Source organism: Balaenoptera borealis, assembly GCF_965194805.1.
Source record: "Balaenoptera borealis genome assembly, chromosome: 14".
Lineage (NCBI taxonomy): Eukaryota > Metazoa > Chordata > Mammalia > Artiodactyla > Balaenopteridae > Balaenoptera > Balaenoptera borealis.
The window spans coordinates 28589675-28611353 of record NC_138875.1 but is presented as its reverse complement, the minus strand read 5'-3'; the positions used below and the strand labels follow the sequence as shown (position 1 = coordinate 28611353).

The 21679-nt window shown below is 42.1% G+C and overlaps 1 protein-coding gene across 6 annotated transcripts in view; it reads left to right on the top strand.

Moving 5' to 3' along the window:
- Positions 1-21679, top strand: part of SETBP1 (SET binding protein 1) — a 383472-nt gene that overhangs the window by 246186 nt on the left and 115607 nt on the right. The window lies entirely within an intron of this gene.

Genomic DNA, 21679 nt, shown 5'->3' with positions numbered 1-21679 from the left:
CTCTTAGGAACTGGGCCTCACAGCAGGAGGTGAGCAGTGCGGGAGCGAGTGAAGCTTCATCTGCTGCTCCCCATCTCTCGCATTACCACCTGAACCACCACCACCCCCCTACCTCCACCCCCGTCCGTGGAAAAATTGTCTTCCATGAAACCGGTTCCTGGTGCCAAAAACGTGGGGGACTACTGCTTTAGGATATACAGAACAATATTATGGGAGCCCAGTGGATGGGGGGATAAATGGCAGGGTGAGGGTTTATGATGGAGGCAGCATTAGATTTGACTTGTGCCAGATGGGAAAAAGGTTTGCAAGGGTGACAGAGAATGGCTTTCCAGGGTAGAGGGAACAGTGTGACCACTGTCACATGTGGAGGCTCCTTTGTGATGCCAAGGTCTACTATGGGGCATGAATTTTAGGACCTGAGTTTGGAAGGATTGATTAGCCAGGCAGAGGAGTTGTTTGAACTCTATGAGTCAAAAAGTAACCGGAAAAGACTTGTAAACATAAGAGAGACTCAGACATTTTATTCCAGTTACTTTGCTGTGTAAAAATAAAATAAAGAGGTTTAAAGTGGTCTTGTTCTCCAAGTGCTTATAGATTTGTAAAGAGCACATACACATGGAGAGATAAAAAAAAAAAAGAAAATATAAGCTCTCTCTCTCTAAGTATCTCATTTCTTCCTCACTATAACCCTGGGTAAGGCATTCTCATGCCCATTTTATACATATGGGCAAATAGATACTTTAGGGACTTGCTCAAAATCCCTCATGTACTAATTACAGAGCCAGAACAAGGGTTTGAAACTGCAGAATCACAAAACCGATGATGGTCTTTCTTTTCTTTTTGTTTTACATCTTTATTGGAGTATAATTGTTTTACAATGTTGTGCTAGTTTCTGCTGTATAACAAAGTGAATCAGCTATATGTATACATATATCCCCATATCCCTTCCCTCTTACACCTCCCTCCCACCCTCCCTATCCCACCCCTCTAGGTGGTCACAGAGCACCGAGCTGATCTTCCTGTGCTATGCAGCTGCTTCCCACTAGCCATCCATTTTACATTTGGTAGTGTGTATATGTCAGTGCTACTCTCTCACTTCGTCCCAGCTTCCCCTTCCCCCTCTCCCCCCCATGTCCTCAAGTCCATTATGTACATCTGCATCTTTATTCCTGTCCTGCCCCTAGGTTCATCAGAACCATTTCTTTTTTTTTAGATTCCATATGTATAGTAAAGTATGTGCTAGCCGTGTCTGTGAACCTTACTGAGATCCTAGGAAGAGAGATGTTTTCTGCCCCATCAAGTGTTACCATGTGAGCTACAGCCATTGTTGGAATGTAAAGTGTTGATGTTGCAAATTACCTTTATAAAGAGCTGTTGTAATTATCTCCTCCTCCCCTCCCCCAAGTCACTGGGTTTAGAATCTTAGCTTTGTGTAGCCCAGTTAAAAATCTCTTTTCTCCAGTTCTTTGGAGCAGCTGTTGAAAAGACAAAGGCCCTGTTTTAATGACAGTGTTTCCCTTGCCTAGCTGAAGTGTGAACCCTAGTGAGGAGACACACGGCATTGCTCAGCTCTCATCCCTGGGTGAAGTGTCCTCTCTTTCAAGCTGAAGGGGCACAGTATCCGTAAGGCAAAGAAATCTAATTACATGGCACATGTTCTAGCTTTAAGATGCTTTTGGTTATAAAATATCAGAGAAGCAGAAGCATTAGCATAGGTACTTACCAGAGATGACAGTATCCTTCAAGTGATGAGAAGAAGAGTGTTAGGGACCCCTCTTGAAAGTAATTGACCCAGAGCTCAGAGATTCCACAGGTTGATCTTCAAACCATGGATTACCCCAACCTTGAAAAGAGCCACATGCCCAATTGCCATAGACCAGCTGCCATGTTGGTTAGTGTGTAGCAAGGAACTATGGTGTCATGATGTTATAGATTTCTAGGATGGCAGTGCTGGGAATAACTTTAGAGATCATTTCATCTGACTACATGGTTTTATATTGGAGGAAACATACAGGGAATAAACTGAATCACTAAAAGTCAAAAAGTATGACCCTCTGGACATCTGAAGGGCATGTAACTTCCCCTGCAGAAGAAAATGTAGATTTCAGCTCAATGCCATTTGTGTGACATTAACTCCTTTCCTCCTACACAGTATGGCTGAGCACTCGATAGGCAGGGACAGTATTCCTATTTAACTGGTGAATAAACTGAGCTCAGAGAGTGTGCCCAAGATCACCAGGGATTTAACATTGCACTGTGTACCAGCAGTACACAGGCAGGTCTGATGTCATTGAGTCTTTGCATTGACTCACAATCATTTGGTCATTTACTTGGGATAAATTTGTCCTGAGCCAACCATGCCCTTTAAGTTAATTATCCTTATGGTCAAGAATATGCATTTTTGAGCCAGCTAACAAGTCAGGGTTACTACATTTGAAGGTAGAATTGAGTAGAGATAACTGTTTGACACACCATTGAGCATGGAGCCCTCAGCATTGAACACTAGTTATCTTGATATGCTTTGTTACTCTTCCATCTATGGACATGATTGAATCCTTAGTCTCCACAATTAGCCAAAGCTTTGAGAATTTGTTATTGAAGTTGAGATAACCAATCAGTTAAAACCCATGATGCCTCTCCACTTTGCCCTAATTCTGCCTGGAAGAAGTAATACAATCTAGAAGATACAAGAAATTATCTTTGATACCCTTAAGGAAATAAGCCAGCAAAGTAGTGGTTTGAAGGTTAAGAAAGTAGGGTGTTGGGATGCTTTTATAGAAGCTCTGTAACTGCCAGGGAGACCCACTCTCCAGGCTTTTTTTCCTTCTCCTGCCAAATGTTCTACTTTTCAGGAAATCCCTGCAAGGATGCTTTTTATTTAGTTGTAGTTAGACACAAATAGAAAAACCAGGATGACCCAGTTGTATATGTGGGACCCTGGAGACTATGGCCTCCTTTCAACTTACACTAAGAGGGTGACTGCCATCTAGTTAATATATGTTGCCAGGTTGGAGATTAGGCACCTCTGAGCTTCCAGTTCCCCAGGCTCCTGTCACTCTGTCCTTCCCACTGATAAACAGGCTTTGGGATCAGGGAATCAAATGTCATCCACAGCCTAGGGTTTTTTTTGTAGAATCAGCTCAGGCAAACCCTATAAGAAATAGCTGGAGAGAGAAAACTACCTCAGCTGTATTTAGGGCTTTCAAGAATGAGGTTCCTTCTACATGTTTAATACTAAATTAAAAATAATTGCACTTTAGAGTTTATGATGGTTGAGCCAGAAAAGCCTTGGGCATCCTCTGTCACACTAGCCATTTTGTTTTATGTATGGGGAAACTGAGGCCCATAGGGGCAGTGCATGCACTAGAAATCAGGGTTCCCGATGCTCACCCTCATGCTTTCTGCCCACTGTGTCTCCAACTGCCCTTGAATTCCAAGGAGCCAACTTCACCCACTTGGCAGGACATGGGTTCATTCAGAAGAAACCTGGAAATAACAGCGTTAGTCCCCGGGATGTCTCAATGCTAACTCCTCTGCTTATTTGGTGAGAAACAGACTCCCAAAGTACATTGCTCACTCCTCGTGAGAACTGATTCATTTAGGCACCTATTCAGTAAATTACCTCGTGTATGGCGTCAGGTGTTTTCCTGGGTAATTCAGAGGAGCACAGTCAGCTCTCCAAGGCCTTGAGAGAAGAGCACAACACAAGTTCAGAGATAGGTGGGTGCAGCTTAGGGAACCTACTGTGCTCCTTTCCTTCTTGAGCCTGTGTGCGTTTTTTTTATTTCTCCAGAATGACCTAAACTTTCCAGGGTCTGTATAATGGCTGGGAAAATTGCCTCAATCTCACCTGGATTTTTTTTTTTTTTTAAGCTACAGAGCCCAGGCTATCTGGTACATACCCATGAGGCAGTAACCATAAAACAGAGGGACAATTAAATCTTACTTCCATCTCCAAAAACATATACGTTTTTCCCCTGTAAATTCACACGTAATAAAATACTTTAAAATTGCCTTTTATTTCTCGATATATGCAGGGCTGTGAGGGAGGGAGCATAGGCTTGAGGAGGAAAGGCAGGCTGTAGCCTGCTCCAGAACTAGGACCCACTCAACCCACAGACTAACTGCAGAAAAACGAGGCTGGGTAGTCAGGCTTCTTTTATGGTGGGAGAAATGACTGTTTTTATGGCACACTAAATAAAACCTGCTTTGGAGCTAGAAGTTTATTGCCAGAGTGGGGAGAGCTGTTGTTTGTGTTTTCTGTTCCCTCCCTTCCTCTCCCCTCCCTCCCCTTCAGCTGAGACATGGAAAGATGGGTGGTAAGATTTTAGAAGTCCTTAGAAAGTGTATAGAAATAATATGATTTTTTAAATTATATAAAATTTATCTTAACTTTTCCCTGCACCTCATGCTGATTTTACAGGGAGTATGGTCAGCATTCTTTGCTTTCTGAAATCGTTAGACGAGTCCTCAACCAAGCAATAACAAACAACTGCAGTGACCTGCATGTATATAGTGCTTTATGGTTTCCAGAATGTTTTCACATGCTGTAGATCCTCAGGGCAACCTGGAGAGTCAAGCAGGTGATCATTTCTCTATTACAGAAAGAAGGATGGATACCCAGAGGGTCAGGTTACTTCCCAAGGTTGCACCACTAGTTAAGGGTCGAGCGAAAGCTGAAACCCCGATTAATTAAATAAAGACGAAATGAAACAGTGGCGAGCTTGGGGAGCATTAGAATGAAGGAGAGGCAAGACTAAGACACTATTAGTCTGTAAATGTTATAGAAGGTAAGTTTCTGTTGACCTGCAGCTGTACATGGGATGCGTCTTTGTCTTTAAAAACCTTATGCCCTGGTGCAGAGTCAGCAAAGCCAGGAAGAAAAAGACGTAGCATACCTCAGCATCCATGAGGCCGCAGAAGGAAGCTTTTCACTGTATGATTTTTGCCTGATGGTTAATGCCGTACCATCAGGAAGTGCCGGGGCAAGATGCTTGCCCTCTCTGGGATGCAGTAGTCTCATTGAATGATGAGATGTTTCCTAGGGGCTCTGCTAGGTCCCTCATCCCCTGTCTCTTCTTGCATGTGGGGAATTGCTGAAAACGAGCCCAGAATTACCTGACCTGAGACATGGTTAAGCCAGTAGGCTAAGGAAAGAGGGTCTCAAGGTGACTGCTATTAAAGCAGTTATTGACAAGGCGGGTGTCTGAGAATGGGCCCACTTAAGGAGCAAGTGGAATTATTAAGGCCAAGCTCTCTGACCAAACTTGACAAGGAGCCGAGGGAAAGGCAGGCACAAATTCTGAAAGAGATAATCCAGCAGCCAAGCTGGGACAGAAGCTTCAGGTTGACCTCACCTTGGAGGCATGTTCAAGAATCCAGAGCTATGGGGGTAGGTCCAACAGGTGCAACAAGGTTCAGCGAAGTGCATGAGCTTGCAGGTCCCAGAGAGTAACGTCAGAACAGAGGATGTCATCGCAGTGCCTTGCACCTCGTCTCCTAAATGGAGAAGGTTCTCACAAGGGAATAGAAGGAGCAGCTGGAAATTGGAGTCAGGAGACTCTGGACCAACTCTGACCATGACTATCTGTGTGAGTTTGAGCAATCCATTCGTCCTCTGATTCAGTGTCTTCCTCTGTAATAGGAGAAGAGGGTCTAAGATTGTGAGAGCACCGTACCTCATCTGCAGTCCGGCCAAATATACATTTGCTTCATGAATGATTCCAGAATAAATTGAGTCAGATACATCAGACCCTGACCTAATGGAGGCAGACATAGATTTTCAACCTACATCCAAACTTCCCTGTCACCTTTCAGTGATGCCAGCTGCCCACAGACAGGTGCTGGTATTCATCATAGGTAGTAAGGGGTGCATTTTGTCCCCATGAATTTAGGAATTTAGTGCATGGCGGCACCCCGACCCAAAGCACCCCCAACAAGAACTCTGTACAGTGCTTTGCCCTCTATGGTTTGGTGCAGAAAGGGCCTGAAACCCTATTAAGCTAAATCACGACAGTCAAAGACAATGGGGAATGTGTGTCCAATTCACAACTTCTAGACGATTGACACCATAAGATATATTCACTCCAGGAAGGCACCAGGTACAGCTGGAGAGATCAAGGCCAAGCCATTTGACCCAGAATAACTCTGCAGAATCATGATGAGTGAGTGTGCTTGGGCTGGATTCTCCTTTAAACTAGTTCATGTCGCTCTGGTTATCAGAAACACCCTCCCAGACCTGGCATCACTCCCAGGAATCTGAGCTGAAACTCTCACCTGGAGACTGTGAGGATAACTAGGAGTAAAGGATGCATGTGTCCTGACCCCTCTTACTAGACAACTGAGTTTCAGATGCGGGGGGGAGGGTGATACCAATAATTATTTTTATTTTATTTTTTTTACATCTTTATTAGATTATAATTGCTTTACAATGTTGTGTTAGTTTCTGCTGTACAATAAAGTGAATCAGCTATATGTATACCTATATCCCCTCCCTCTTGGGCCTGCCTCCCACCCTCTCCATCCCCAAATAATTAATAATTATAAAGTTATAATATTAGTAATAACTGGAAATTGTCGAACACTTACAATGTGTTCTATGATAACACTTTTACCAATGTTGTTATGTTTAATTTTCAAAACAACACTATTAGGTAGGCATGTTATTTCTCCCATTTTAGAAGTAGAGAAGATAAGAAACAAGTCCCAGGTCATACAGGTTGTAAGAGGCAAAGCTAGGATTTGAACTGAGTTCCTTCTGATTCCTGACTCTGAACGTGCCCTCGGGATTCTCCACTGCATAGTGAGCACTGGAATAGCCTTGACTGTGCACCCAGCACTGGACGAAGTGCTTTACATAGACTGACATATTTGATTCACCTATTGACCTTACTAGGTAAGTGTATTATCATCTCTGTTTTGCAGCTAAGGAAATTGGGACACAGACAGGTTAAGCAACTTGCCCAATGTCACACAGCTAGTAAGATTTTAATACAGTTTTCTTAGCTCAAGAGTCTGTGCTCCTCACTGCTACACATTTCTGCTCCACTGCCTCTCACAAGAAGATAGAAGACAATCCATAAGTGACAGATGCCATGCTACCTTAAACAGGAAGCCTCCTAGAGAAAGTTCAAGAGCACAAATTGAACAGGAGACTCTAAGGGTGGTCAACACTGATTGACATAGAGACCCACGTGATTGCCGCACCAGGGACTTCACTGTGGGCAGCCACCTAGGACACGATCACACTCCAGGGGCAAGAATGATTCTGGGTCTCAGCCCTCACCCACAAGGCTAGCCCCTTGCCTTCGCTCTGCCCTCCTGGCCTTCTTCTAAATGAGACTCATGAGAAATGAAGGGTGCACCAAATGCCTGCAGTTTGCAGTGTTTATGGGAAACTTTAAAAGCTGGTTTTGCAGGCTAATTCAGCATCTCCATGACATTTTTGACTTGATTTATAATTAAAGGTTATTTTAGCTCTACTGGTAAAAAAGCACCAGTTTTTCAGTAAAATGGATTTATAGAAAGGAAACATGAGGTAAAGAGGGAAAAAATACTTCTTTTCCTCCACCCTCTCCCATCTTAAGATTTTTCCTCTAACAAGCAAAAGCTAGATATAATCTTTGGGCCCTTTCCTGTCTGGTCTCTGCTACTCCCCACCCTGGAACAAAGCTGAACAATTCTTAACCCCTTCCATGTAGAAGCCCTTAGGTTACCAAGTGTTTACCAAGCTTGACTGAAGTAAGGCTCTCCGGACACTCGCCTTGAATCGTGACTCCAGACTTTCAGGAGAGAGGCCTGGTGAACTGTGAATTTAACAGAGGCCACTGGTAGTTCTTACCTGCAGGCAGGTTTGGGAAATGGCCTGTTTGGGGCCAGACTAGCCATCCACTCCCCTTATTCATCCAGCTTTCTTTAGGAGATAGCCTTCCCAGATCCTGGGCCATTCTGGTTCTCACTCTGAATGCACTTCAGGTTTTGTACCTCTCTCGTGGATGTGACATTCAGACCTTAATACTCCACCCTGCTAGTTTGCCACTTCATCGTATGCTACTGATTCTCAAAGAAGAAGAGAACAGAACATGTTCTTTTTCCTCCCTTTTTGAGGGAGTGGCCTGAAGAATAGGCCACATGGAGAATAGCTGACACATTTTTAAAACCCAACTGTTGCTCCGTGATGCTTCATCTTCATCGTCAGGATCAGTGTGCTCCTGTTGCTTAGGACTTTCACTACAGAATATGTCCCAGGCCAGGACTGTTCCCTGTCCCTTGGGGCTCCTGGGACCCAGCTGGAGGCCTAGAGACACTTGGGCAGGGTGGGCAAAGCCTGTTTGCTGGAGCAGGGCAGAGGTGGTACTGCTGGTGGGATTCTGCTTCAGCAAGTTCTCAGCACCTGAATGGCTCAATCAGGAGGCCTCCGTGTCCCTTCCAGAAGGATGTGGCAATGTGCACTCCAATTAGCCCCACCAAGCTTACGCCATGGCTGCCTCTGAAGTGGTCGCCCTGCAGCTCCACACCATTTACTCTCTTTCTCTAAATTTTCTTAAGTTGACTTCTAGCTCGTCTGCTGAGAGGCTGTTTTTCTATTTGTATGTCACATAAACGAAAGCCCAGTTCTTAGCATTTTCCCCTAACAATAGCACATTTCCAGACCCACTGGGGAAGCCCCTTTGAGACCTGCTAAGAACAGTTGTAGGAGGGGTTGCCAGGAACTCCCTCCCAAGGGTGTGTTCACTCACAGTTACAGGGACCTGGTCCTCAGATCCAGGCCAACACCTGCAGGGATGCTTGTCTCCCCAGCTTGGCAGAACAATCCAAGGGCAAACAGAACTTCAGCTCAAAATGGGAAAGCAGTGTCTAATAGATAGAGCAATGTATTTTGTGCAGAAGTAAGCTCTCCGTGACTCTGTATTGTCAAGTGGGTCCCAGGGAGGCTCTGAAGGAAGACCTTGAGCTCTGAACATTGGGTTAGGTTGAGGGTGGCGGTGGGGGTAGCGACAGACTTCTGGAATGAGTGACTGCAAAAACACACCATCCGAGCTTAAGTGAAGCGCTCCCTGGTTAATGCCTCTACCCTCTGCCCCATTTCTGCTGGATGTTACTTTTCAGAAAAGTAGTTTATTGAAAAATCCAATACAAAAGTTTAGCTATAGTAACATAGTACCTACTAAGGGCCAGGCACTGTTAAATACTTTACGCTCACCAGCTGCTAATACTCACTCCCCTTTGACGTGGATACTGCTGTTAATTTCTAGATGAAGAAGCTAAGATAGGAGAGGCCACAGGACTTGTCCTGCATTGTGGTCCTGGGATTCAGACCCTCGCATAGATCTCAAGCCTCCCCGCCACACTGCGGCCTCTCAGCTAACCCTTGGATCTCAGGAATAGTGACCTCAGTCAAAGGCTTGAGAAAAGAGGGTCTGGGCCAGCACATCTCAAATGGTTGACCTTGGACACCACCTGGGAGGTTGTTAGAAATGCAGAATCACAGCTCTATCCCAGACCTTCTATATCAGAATATGCATTTTCACAAGATCCCCAGGTGAATCATGTGCAATTTAAATTGGAGAAGCTCAGGGTTCCAGTGTCATTCTTCTATATGGTCCAGGTCTTTCATTTATACTATAGCCCCCTTCCCACATTTGAGGTGGGGGGAGGGGGAGGGAACAATGAACAGACTTTTAAAACATGAAATCATCTCTCATGCTCTTGCTGCTTTAACAAATTCCTCTCACCTTCAGGTATTTTGTTCAGTCCTCATCAGAGTCCTGATGTGTGCTGACAGGGAAAGAGACTCAGGCTAGTGGAGGTGGAGGTGGTACAGCAAGGAGGAGGGCAGTGGAGACGGTGGTGGGGTCCACTGGGGACCAGGCCGGGTCCGCACTGCTGCTGCACTTACTGCTGCTCCCCGCTCCCCTGCCCCCTGCCCTGTTGGCTTCCCTCCTCTTTGGAGCATAACAAAGCGTGGCTCCCCCACCAGGAGAGCCCTGATATGTCCCTGAACGTGACAGTCCCTCCAGCCACCGCCAATGTTATTAATTTTTAAAACAAACTTCCTGATTGAGGTTCTGGCTGCCTCTAAATTGTCTCTACAAGGAGACTGTGTACTAATTAACCCATAGAAACAATCAATGATGTACCTTTTTCAAGTTTCAGGGTGATTAGAATATGAAAATGAAGAGCACAATGGTGCAGATGTTTTAAAATCACAGCAGACAGCAATTAGTGACACGGAAACCAGCTGCTTATCTCTCCAGATAAAGCCTCTTAATAGGGAATTACACTGGAGGAGTCATTACCCAGATGGATCTCACATGATTTACAGAGGAGGCGGGGCAGTGTTAACTGATTTGTGAGCAGGTTCTTGTCAAGCTTCCTTCTTACCTCAAGGAAGGTGGATTTGTGGCTGGGGTGGAGGGGGACTTCACCTTTCTACCTGTTGGCCCAGGTCAGGGAAGCCACCAAGGATGAGGAAAGGAGAGAATGGGGCCTGCAAGAAGCCACAGGCACCTGTCTCCTTGATTCAGGCTCCATTGTTCTGGGATCAACTCCCTCAGCTGTCCCTGAGCAAAGAGGAGAGTGAGGCCTGGGGAAGGGGAAACACTGAGTTGTTGGCTGCCTAGGTGTTCATTGGAAAGAAAGTGTCACTAAGTTCTGCTGAGTGGTTTTGGGGTGTGTGCGTGTGTGTATTTGTGTGAGTGTGCATGTGATATAGAGAGCTCTTAGTAATCTTTGTTTGATGTATTTTCTCCTTTTACATAATTGAGGTAAAATTTACATATTCTGAAATGTATACATGTTAAGTATACAGTTCAAAGAGTTTTTGACAAATGTATACTGTGTAACTCACACTCTTATCCTGATACAAAATACGTGTATTACCCCCAGCAACTTTCCTCTTGCCCTTTCCCACTCCCACCCAACCTTTAAGCAACCACTGTTCTGATTACTATCATAATAGTTTAGTTTTACCTGTTCTAGAACTTTATGCAATGAAATCATACAGTATGTACGTTTTTGGAGTCTGGCTTTATTCACTCAGCATAATTTCATGTGTGTGACTTATCCATATTGTGGAATATATCCATACTTTGTTCTTTGTATTGATGAGTTTGTGTGTTCTTCTGTTGATTGACACCTACGCTGTTTCCAGGTGCTTTCTACTCTGAATAAGCTGCTATAAAGTTTCTGTAAAAGTCTGTTTGTGGATACTTGTTCTCATCTCTTGGGTAAATACACAGGAGTGGAATTGCTGGGTCATAGTGTATATTTAGCTTTAAAAGACATCACAGGGAGATCAGCTCGGTGCTTTGTGACCACCTAGAGGTGTGGGATAGGGAGGGTGGGAGGGAGAGGCAAGAGGGAGGAGATATGGGGATATATGTATATGTATAGCTGATTCACTTTGTTATAAAGCAGAAACTAACACACCATTGTAAAGCAATTATACTCCAATAAAGATGTAAATAAATAAATAAGACATGGCCAAAACAGCTTCCAAAGTAGTACCATTTTGTACTACCTCCAGCAATGGATGAGAGTTGAGAGTTTCAGTTGTCCATACCCTTATCAATGCTGGTTATCGTCAATATTTTTAATATTAGCTATCCTACTTGGTGTTCAGTGGTATCTCATGGTGGTTTTAATTGGCATTTTCTTGCTGACAAACAATGTTTGAGGACATTGACATGTGCTCCCTATCCACCCCTACTTGTTTTGTGATCCAGCATATTTTGGTGAAGGTATTTTGCAGTTGTGTGAGGTTAAGTTCGTTGAGAGCATTGATCAAATCTTCTGTATATTTTTTCTGATTTTTTTTTTTTTTAGTCAATTTGCTCTAGCAATTACTGAAAGAAGAATGTTAAAATCCCTTTAATTGTGTCATTGGCTATGTCTTTCTTTAATTCTCTTAGTTTTTGATTCAAGCATTTGATCCAAGTATATGTTACGAGGTGCAAACAAATTTAGGATTATTGTTTCTTGATGAATTGACTCTCTTATTTTGAAATGTCCCTGATTACCTCTGGTAATACTCTTTGTTCTGAAGCCCATTTTGCACTATATTTATTCACTCCAGCATTCTAAAATTTGGTGTTTGTGTGGTATGTCTTTTCCCATCCTTTTAAGCTATCTTTATCTTTGTATACAGTTGGCCAAAAAGTTAAATCGGGTTTTTCATAAGATGTTACGAAAGACCCGAACGAACTTTTTGGCCAACCCAATATTTATTGTGTATCTCTTGTAAACAGCATATAGTTATGTCTTACTTTTTTATTCAGTTTGACAATCTACCACCTGTTTTTTGGTCTGGCTTTGTTTTCTGTTGTTCGTTTGTTGGGGGGAGGGGTTGTTTAGTATATTTAGAGTTAATTACCTATATTGTTGAGCTTAAGTCTACCATGTTACTATATGTTTTCTGTTTTTCCCATCTATCTTCATTCTTTTTTCTCCTTTTCTACCCTCTTTGGACAAATCAAGCCTTTTTAGTGTTCCGTGTGTTTCCTTCTATTGGCATTTTAGATATACAACTTTGTTTTATTTTTAGTGGTTGCTCTGGTGATTACAGTATGCACCCTTAAAGTATCACATCTACTTTAATCTAATATTACATCTGTTCAAATATAAGCACCTTACAAGCATATACTTCCATATACCTTCTCTTGCTCTTTGTTTTATTATTGTACATTTTATTTCTATAAATGTCATAAGCTTCATGATACACTGTTATTATTTACACTTTAAGCAGTCAGTTGCCTTTTGAAGATTTTAAGACCAAGAATAAGATGTTGTATATATGCCCACATATTTACCATTTCCATGTTCTTCATTCATTCATGTAGATCTGAGTTTCTATCTGGTGTTATTTTGCTTTAGCCTAAAGAACTTCCTTTTACATTTCTTGTAATTCAGGTCTACCAGCAGTGAATTCCCTCACTTTTTATTTATCTGAAAATATCTTTATTTTGCCTTCATATATGAAAAATGTTTTCATGGAATAGAGAAATTTAAATTGACTTTATTTTCATTTTAATACTTTAAAGATATTATTTCATTGTCTTCTGGCTTGATTTTTATTGATAAAAATCAGACATTATTTTTCCCTGTATATAATGTGTCTTATTTCTCTGGCTGCTTTTAACATTTTCTCTTTGGACTTCATCAGTTTGTTTACAATGTACTTAGATGTAGTTTTTTGTGTGCTTATTCTGCTTGGGATTTGTTGAGATTCTTAGCTATGTGAATCCACATGCATTATTCTCTCTTCTCTACTGGGATTCTAATTATGTGTATGTTAGACCACTTGATACTTTTCTTTGGGTCACTGAAGTGCTGTTTGTTTGTTTTTCAATCTCCCTCCCCCACCCTACGCACCCCTCAATTTGGATAATTTCTGCTGTCTTTTCTTCATGTTCTCCAAGCTTCTCTTCTACTGTGTCTTGTATGCTATTAAGCCCATCAAGAGAATTTTTCATTTCAGTTATTGTATTTTTCCAATTTAGAATTTCATTTTGTTATTTTGGTATAGTTGCCATCTCTATGCTGAGATTTCCCATATGTTCATCAGTTATTCCCATCTTTTCCTTACTACTTGACCATCTTTATAATGGCTGTTTTGAGGGCCTTGGATCTATATCTACCCTCCTGGGTGTGTGTCATACTTGCTTCAGTGTTTGTCTAATAATTCTTTGTTTGTTTTCCTTTAAAGAGTTTGACTTTTGTTCTGATTGGTAGTTAATTTACTGGCAGATTTGCTTTATCTTATTAAGAATTCTTTTTAGACTTTGCTAGCTTTTATTCTAGGGCTCGAGTAATCCTACTCTTAAGGAGTACCAATTCTGGGATATCAACTGACCGTCTGGGATATTTATTAAAGTCTCCCCATTCTGGCTAGTCAGAAATCCAACACTGCCCAATATTATGTGACCTTAGGGCTCTATGTTCGGCTTATAGCCCCCAGTAGCAAATATCTGCTATGCTTCATGGAATCTTGCCCTCAAGTGCAGATTAAAGTTTGGCCAAAGACATAGGGAATTTCTATTAAGGTTTCTAGGATTCCTTTTCTACATAGCTCCCTCTTCTCAGGTACTCTGTCCCCCAAATTCTAGTCCCCTCAAAAGTCTCAAACTATAATCTCTGTTTCCTCTATCCAGTGAAATTATAGTTCTCTGGGTTCCACTTCCCTGTGCCCAGGTTTAGAAAGTTCTCCTGGGCAGAAAACTAGGGATATGGCAGAGCCTCTTAAGTTTCCTTCTATCTAAAATCACGGCCCTTATTACCTGTTGCTCAAAGCCTGAAAATAGTTGCTTCATGTATTTTATAGTTTTATGTTTATTTCCATAGAAAAGTTAAGTCTAATATCTATTAATACCATTATGGTTGGAACCAAGTCAGCAATCATTAATTATGCAGAATTACTGTGTACTCAAGGAAGCATATGATAGTGGCCTCTGTATTTGTGTAAGCTGTTATCAACCCCAATAAAAGGAGTGCTTTAATATCACTCACAGCCCCCAAATAGCAAATCAGGAATGGTTCCTATGGGAACCACACTAAGGTAACTTCCCAGGGCAATTCATGTGACAGGAAATGAGGACTGTATATATGTAACTGGAAACTTCATGTCCATTTAGGGGCTTTTCTGTGTTCCATTGTCTTAGTCTGTTTGGGCTGCTATAACGGAATACCATAGACTGAGTGGCTTGTAAAAACAGAAATTTATTTCTCACAGTTCTGGAGGCTGGGAATTCCAAGAGCGAGGCGTTGGCAGATTCAGTGTCTGGCAAGAGCCTGCTTCCTCGTTCATAGATGGCCGTCTTCTCTCTGTGTGCTCACATGGTGAAGGACAAGTGAGCTCTCTGGGGTCTCTTTTATTATAAGAGCATTAACCCCATTCATGAAGTCTCCACCCTCATGATCTAATCACATTGTGCTCCCATAGGCCCCACTTCCTAATACCATGACATTGGGAGTTAGGATTTCAACGTATGAATTTTGAAAGGATACAGACATTCATGGAATTCTATGGAATCAGAGGATCATAAAGCCATGGTTCAAATAGGGAACTTAGTGACATTCTTCTCTACCTACCATTAGCAAATGCAGGAACGAACTGGGCTGAGGAGGGATGCTTTGAGAGCAATTTCAATGGAAGTTGGCATGTGCATTCCTCCTATTCATGAGCCTAAATGGTAATTTTCAGTCTTTTCTTAAGTGACAGAACCATCTCTCTCCACCTCCTTTCTCTTTAATGAAATCCTTTGCAAGGCTGCTCTGTTCAATTGGGGGTTAAAAGAATGGAGCTTGTCTGTTGCCCAATCCACTGGCTACAGTTCAGAAATGTCTTTACAAAATCCTAGGACTCTGTGGAACACATTTGAAAACCACTGAGCTGGAACATCTCCTGATAATATCAGAGCCTCTTTAGTCCCTAACCCAGACCCCTGTCTTTGATATAATCCAGTGGTTCTCAACTCTGTCTGCACATTGGGATAACTGAGAGCTTTGAAAAATGTACTACTGTTCAGGTCCCACCTCTAGAATGTTGACTTAATTGGTCTGGATCAGATCCCAGCTATGGTGTTCTTTATGAAGCTTCCTGGATGATTCTAACATGCAGCCAGGGTTGAGAACCTTTAATCAGACAGTGTGTGGCTGCATTCCTTTTCTCCCACACTCAGCTCTTGCTCAGGCTTGAGCACTTGCTTCAAGACTCAGGGGTGGAATGCCAAGATTCCCCAGAGCTCTGGGGATTGGCTTGGATGAGTTGGGGAAATAGAAATCCCAGGGTGGGAGGTCATGAACCCCTGCATGCCTAGTTCTTTCTGGGAGGACAGTATTTTCATCCACCCATATAACTGACCTCTGCCCACCATGCAGTGTACTTGGAAAACCTAAACAGAGGATGGACTGTGTTAGAGTTTCTTACTATGTAAATTACAAAGAGTTCAGAGAGCAAAACAGGAATACTCAGTGGTGCCAAATTACATATCCTAACAGGCCTGTGGTGGTTTGCTCTGCATATTTACCACCAAAAAGTGTTGCAAATGTCACAGCAACCACAGGAGAGCCCCACCCCAGAGGAATTATGGTGTTAAAACATTAGATAAGTGGTTTTACAACTCAATTATATATCAGAATTATCTGGGGAGCACGTTAAAATGCACATTCCTTGGTCCCACCCTGGGAAATGGTGAATGAGCCTATCTGTAGTGGGGCCTAGGAATCTGTATTAGTAACCAGTACCTTAGGTGGCTCTGATACAGGGATCTAGGACCACATCTCGAGAAGTACCAGGTGCCAAAATAAGAGATAAAGCTCCCCTCATTCCTTCATACCCAGGCACATTTTCCTGTTCATGTAAAGCAAAATATCCCACAAACAGTAAATTTAAATTATTGCTGTCAAAAGTAGCACAAACACAGCTAACCCAAAAGAGTAGTTTATCATCCACAAAGTCATGCTTGATTTTTGATGAGTTATATGATTTTTCTCAGACCCAAATTGTCATGTCGTCCTCTCAATGTGACAAAACTTGCTTTAGATAAGCCTGAGATAAGGCTGGGTGACTTCCTTTCTTTCATTTTCATAGACTTTTAAGTTTTTATGCAGTGATTTAATGCTTGTTTTTAAAATTATGTAAAAATAAAGTGCTTTTTAAAAAGAAATCTGACTTGTACAAAATTTAAATTCTGTATAAGTCAATTTATACGTTGGTTGTGGGGGAGGAGATAGTTATCTACTTTACAAAATAGTTCTTCACATTACTGAAGGACTTCCTTCCATAAACACATCCTGTAGGAGAGAAATCTGTCTAGTGTTTTCAGAATGGTGTTTCCCTGATGAATATTTGGCCTAGGCTCAAGGTGCATGGAAAGCACTGCTCTTATAAAAAGTAAGCCATACCTTCAGAATGACTGTGAGTTCCACAAACAATCAATCAATTTGCGGGGCTGCGGAAGCAGCCAAGATGAAACTGGAGGGAAAGGGGCAGGGCACAACCTTTGAAAGAATGACATAGCCCGAGGACATGACATAAACTGATTAGAACCAAATGGGCCCAAGATGGCAGACAAGTCGACTTGTCCACTAGACCTTGAGCCTCAGTATACACTCACTGTAACACATCATCAAGGTAAATGACACACCCACAGGCACCATGACACTCCCAAGGCCAACCATAAGGATCAAAAAGTGGGGGGTGGCCCAATTCCTAGAAATCCCCGCCCCTTCCCCAAATAGCTGGAATACTCCTCCCACTCATTAGCCTATGAAATTACCCACCCCTGTAATAACTGACAACCCCATACCCTGGTGCCTTTCTCACCTTCTGAGATGGCCCACACTGTCTGTGGAGTGTGTTTCTCTCTAAATAAATCCACTTCTTACCTGTCACTTTGTCTCTCACTGAATTCTTTCTGCGATGAGATATCAAGAATCTGAGCTTCATTAAGTCCTGAAACCAGGTGTGTGATCTCAGTTGGAAGACCATGGGTTTTGGCCGGGTTCAAGTCCCAGCCATTTGGGTTCAAGCCCTAATCAGGGTTTTGGCTGGGTTCGAGTCCTGGCCGCATGGCTTCAAGTCCCAATCTGGATTTAGGCTGGGTTCGAGTTCCGGCATGTGGGTTCAAGTCCCAATCTGAGGTTCACGGTTTCAAAGAGACATGCTGAGCTTGACGGTGTTAAAAGTTTTCCATAAAAATAATCTGGCCCAATGTAGAATCTCATCAGCTATTCCCTTATTTGCTAACCATTTCAGAGATAGCCCTGCTAGGGGCTGAGGGTAGTATAAAGTCCATAAAAGATTCAGGTCTGATCCCCCAGAAAAATCTAAAGGGGAAACGGAAACAAGTGCTATGTGGGTTAATAAAGCCCCAAGTCAAAGCCCCCTATATGAAATAATATCCCCAGACCTCTGGAGAAGGATGGGAGGGAGAGCTCGCTTGCCCCTGCATTGAGCTGGGAGCCTGTTTTGCGATGTCCGGCTCTGTCTCAATGGAGTAAGTGCTCAGTTCTCAGTGAAGGGCATATTGGAACTGACAGTCTCATCATTGTGTATACAATCTGTCATGGCTGACAGATGAAGAAATGGGATTTTGTGAAATGCAACGAGATATAGCCATCAGCCACTGCTGGAAGGAAGCCTTGTTCTCCTGGACCCCTTAAAAAGCACTCATTCTCAGTCCTCTTTGCCCCTTCACTGCAGCCGTCTGAGCGCTGGGTTTAGAGCACCATTTCCCCCCTATTACTGCTGATCTTTTGTTGTGCTTCCCTTTTGTCAACCCTGCCCTTTGATTGCCAAGCTCTCCCAGCAGGGCAAATTGCAGCTGAAATGGTAGAAACAATGGGATCAGGCAGTGTCCAGATGGAGGCACTGGGAACCAGGCATGCTTAACTGCTTACTTTCAGCTGGTCTGCCCTTAGTGTAAGTGAGCAGGCCCCACCTTTCAATTGCCAGAGTGAAATCCACCCTCCTGACAGTCACATGGGCTTCCCCAGAAGCAGAGTTAATTGGAAAATGAAACAATTAATGGGAGATGAGAAAGAACTAACAGTAAAAATTGCGCTGAAGGAGAGTTACCTTGCAAGTGCCTTTAGTCCTTAAGTATTTGGGAACGATCTTTTGTTCAACATGTAATGCATCTGAGCCCTCCAGTTTCATCATGAGCCATTATGAAATGAGTGATTGGTGGCTTATTGTCTTTTGTGTGCAGCCATATATTTTGTCATGGTAATAGACATCTTAAATATTATTTTGTTTGTTCATTCAACAAACATTTATTGAGAACTTTCTGGGTGGTTTGCTTTGTAATAGATACTGGAGATAAAAGGATAAATGAGTGTCTCTGACCTCAAAGTACTTACAGTCCAGGAGAGGGAGACAGAAAAGTATACAAATAAATGGCACATCGCATTACAAGGATTGTGATAGATGTCTTCATGAGAGACAATGGTGCATGCAGAAGGAATGGCATAAGAAATTAGGCTGAAGGAGGTAACAGTGTCTGCAGACAATATGTTGCAATATACAGGTCATTAATCTCACTAATGACAAAATGGAATACCCATAGTAAAACGGATGTTCCTTCATTTATTCAATAAATGTTTATTGAGTGCCTACTATTTGCCAGGCACTGTACTTGGTATCTCTGTGATGGTGTATACAGGTTAGAAAGGGAGACAGTCATTAATTCAATTAGTACAAAAATCAAATGTAAATTTAAAACTATGATAAGTACAACAAAGATGAGATACATGGTTTCATGAAAACTTATAATAGGAGTATTTCTATAAGGTAGGGGGCCTCACTAAGATTGAGCTGAGATTAGAACATAAAGAAAAGTTAATGAAGGACTCTACTAGTTGCCAAGAATAAGAAGATGGAGCAATAGGGAAAAACTGATGGGAATTAGGGGTGAAGATCCCAGCTTTACCACGAAGCCCCTCTGTGTACTTCAGTATACAGATCTGGAAAAGTGGAGAGGGGTTGATGACAAGGGTAGAGGTGAGAGGGTGGCTATGAGTGCTGTTTTGCCCAGGTCCAAAACAACTTAAAACTTTTGTCCTACAATTTTTATTAAGTACTACCACTAACTCTCTAGAATGTTCTAGTGTGAGCAACCAATTATTTTGTCACCCAAAGAAGTGGGAAATTTTGTTTCCAAGCCCTCTTCTAGCCTGTCATCCTGTGAGTATACACATAGTGCCAACTAAAATCCAAAGCACAAATGACAAATTAACAAAGCCCTGACTCATAAAAGATAAGTAGAATTTACTATTTTATACCATGAATAAGATTTCTCTATTTTTGCCAAAAATGAGATGGAGCCTATGTCCACAGCAGTAATACTTAGCGGCCAAAGTCAAGTGTCAGGATTAGTTCTCTAGACGTTGATGATGGCAGTGTCTCTACTATAAACTGCAAGATGAAGAAAAAATTAAATACTTTTTTTTCTTAATTTTCTCCTGGGCACTTAACAGGCTTAGCTTGGGGAAGCTCTCTCATGATTCTTAAAAAATACACTTCAATATTGGAAGTATAAACAGGATTTCACAAAATCAGGGAGGCAGAAAATAACCCTAGGGATTCCAGGAACTGGTGTGAATGAAACCCTGGTTGCTTTACTATATTGAATTTTACCCATAATTCTTTCTGCCATCTGCGTTTTGACTCTTAACAGGGACGATAAGAGATGTTTTCTAATAAAGCATAAATCCTATAGCATCAATGACAAAAGACAGAGAAGTGATAGGTGATAGATATATAGCTAGCTAGCTAGGCAGCTAGATAGACACCTATGATACATGCATACACAGACAGGTAAACAGACAGATACATACTATAGGTTAAAACTTCCTAAATTCACTAAGTCATCATCATATATTTCTTAGTTGGGATATTATCAAAGCTTTCTTAATTTACTAATATTTTCCCTTCTTTAACAAATCTTAGGGAAATACATCCTCTGTGTATAAAACAGGACTTATAATAAGCTTTAAAGACTGCTTTCTTTGTACTGGTAGCCTGGCTTAAAATCTATCTGGAACAATGTGAACATATCTATATTAAAAATAGCTTAATATCTCAAAACAGTGTGTTCACTATCCATTCCCTTTGTGAGTTTATAGACGCTGAATATGTTGTGTCTCTAGCACACATTCTGCCTTTGCTGGCTGAAGAGTTGGTCTAAGGAAGGTGCAAAGTATGAAGACATTCATGTAGAGCCAATATAGGGAAAAACACAGCTGACAAAGTCCAATGGAGTGATCTTGAATGATAATGATTTTTTTTCCTGGCACATTTGTCCAGGAGACTTGTTTCTTTTTCTTTTTTCTTTTTTTTCTTTTTTCAAGGTTCCTTTTGAGAATATCCACACATTTTCTCAAGAGAGTAGTCAGGGCCTAATGTGGGCTTAAGGATGTCTTAGCGGGCTCACTCCCAAACACGCACCACTCCTAGAGTCGGCAGAGATTTGAGGGCTCTTCCATGTTTCTTTCCTTCTTTTCATTTCTTCTCTATGCCCTTGACTGGCCCATTTTTCCCCACGCAGTCATCAAACTTCCCCCCCTTAATTCCTCAACTTGTGCTTTTTCTCCTTGTTGCAGTGGTTCCTAATGAGTTGCTTGTTAGAGTGCAGAGATGCTGAACTCCAGGATAAACTCCAAACAGAAATGAACTGCAGTAGGCAGAAGAAAGGGAAAGATGTGTGTTTGAGAAGAAGCTGGGGCAAAAATAAGCTGCAGCTGGAGTTAGGGAAACGAGTGCAGCGAGTCTGGAAGTTCAGATGCTCTCCTGAACTCTGCCACCTTGGGCAGGACTCTCCATGGCTGAAGTTTTAGCGTCTTCACTTGGAAAATAGAAGCATTGGACTGAGGGACCTTTAGGGGCCCTCCTGACTCTAAACAGTTCTTATTCTGAGATTGCATTAAACCAAGATAGGTTAAAGTTCTTGTTATCTAGGGGGAGAAAGACAGCGATTATACCATCCTTATTAATGTTCAAAATCAACACAATGTATTTTTACTAAAGAAATTGAAAAAAACCTTCACAAAGCCTTCTGGAATTAAAGGTGTCTGTTTCCAACTTTTGAATAATTAAGCCTTTTGACATTAAATTTTAAATAGTTTCAACATGCTGATCTCTGTTTCTCTCTCTCTCCTTCTCCACTCCACCCACCCTTAG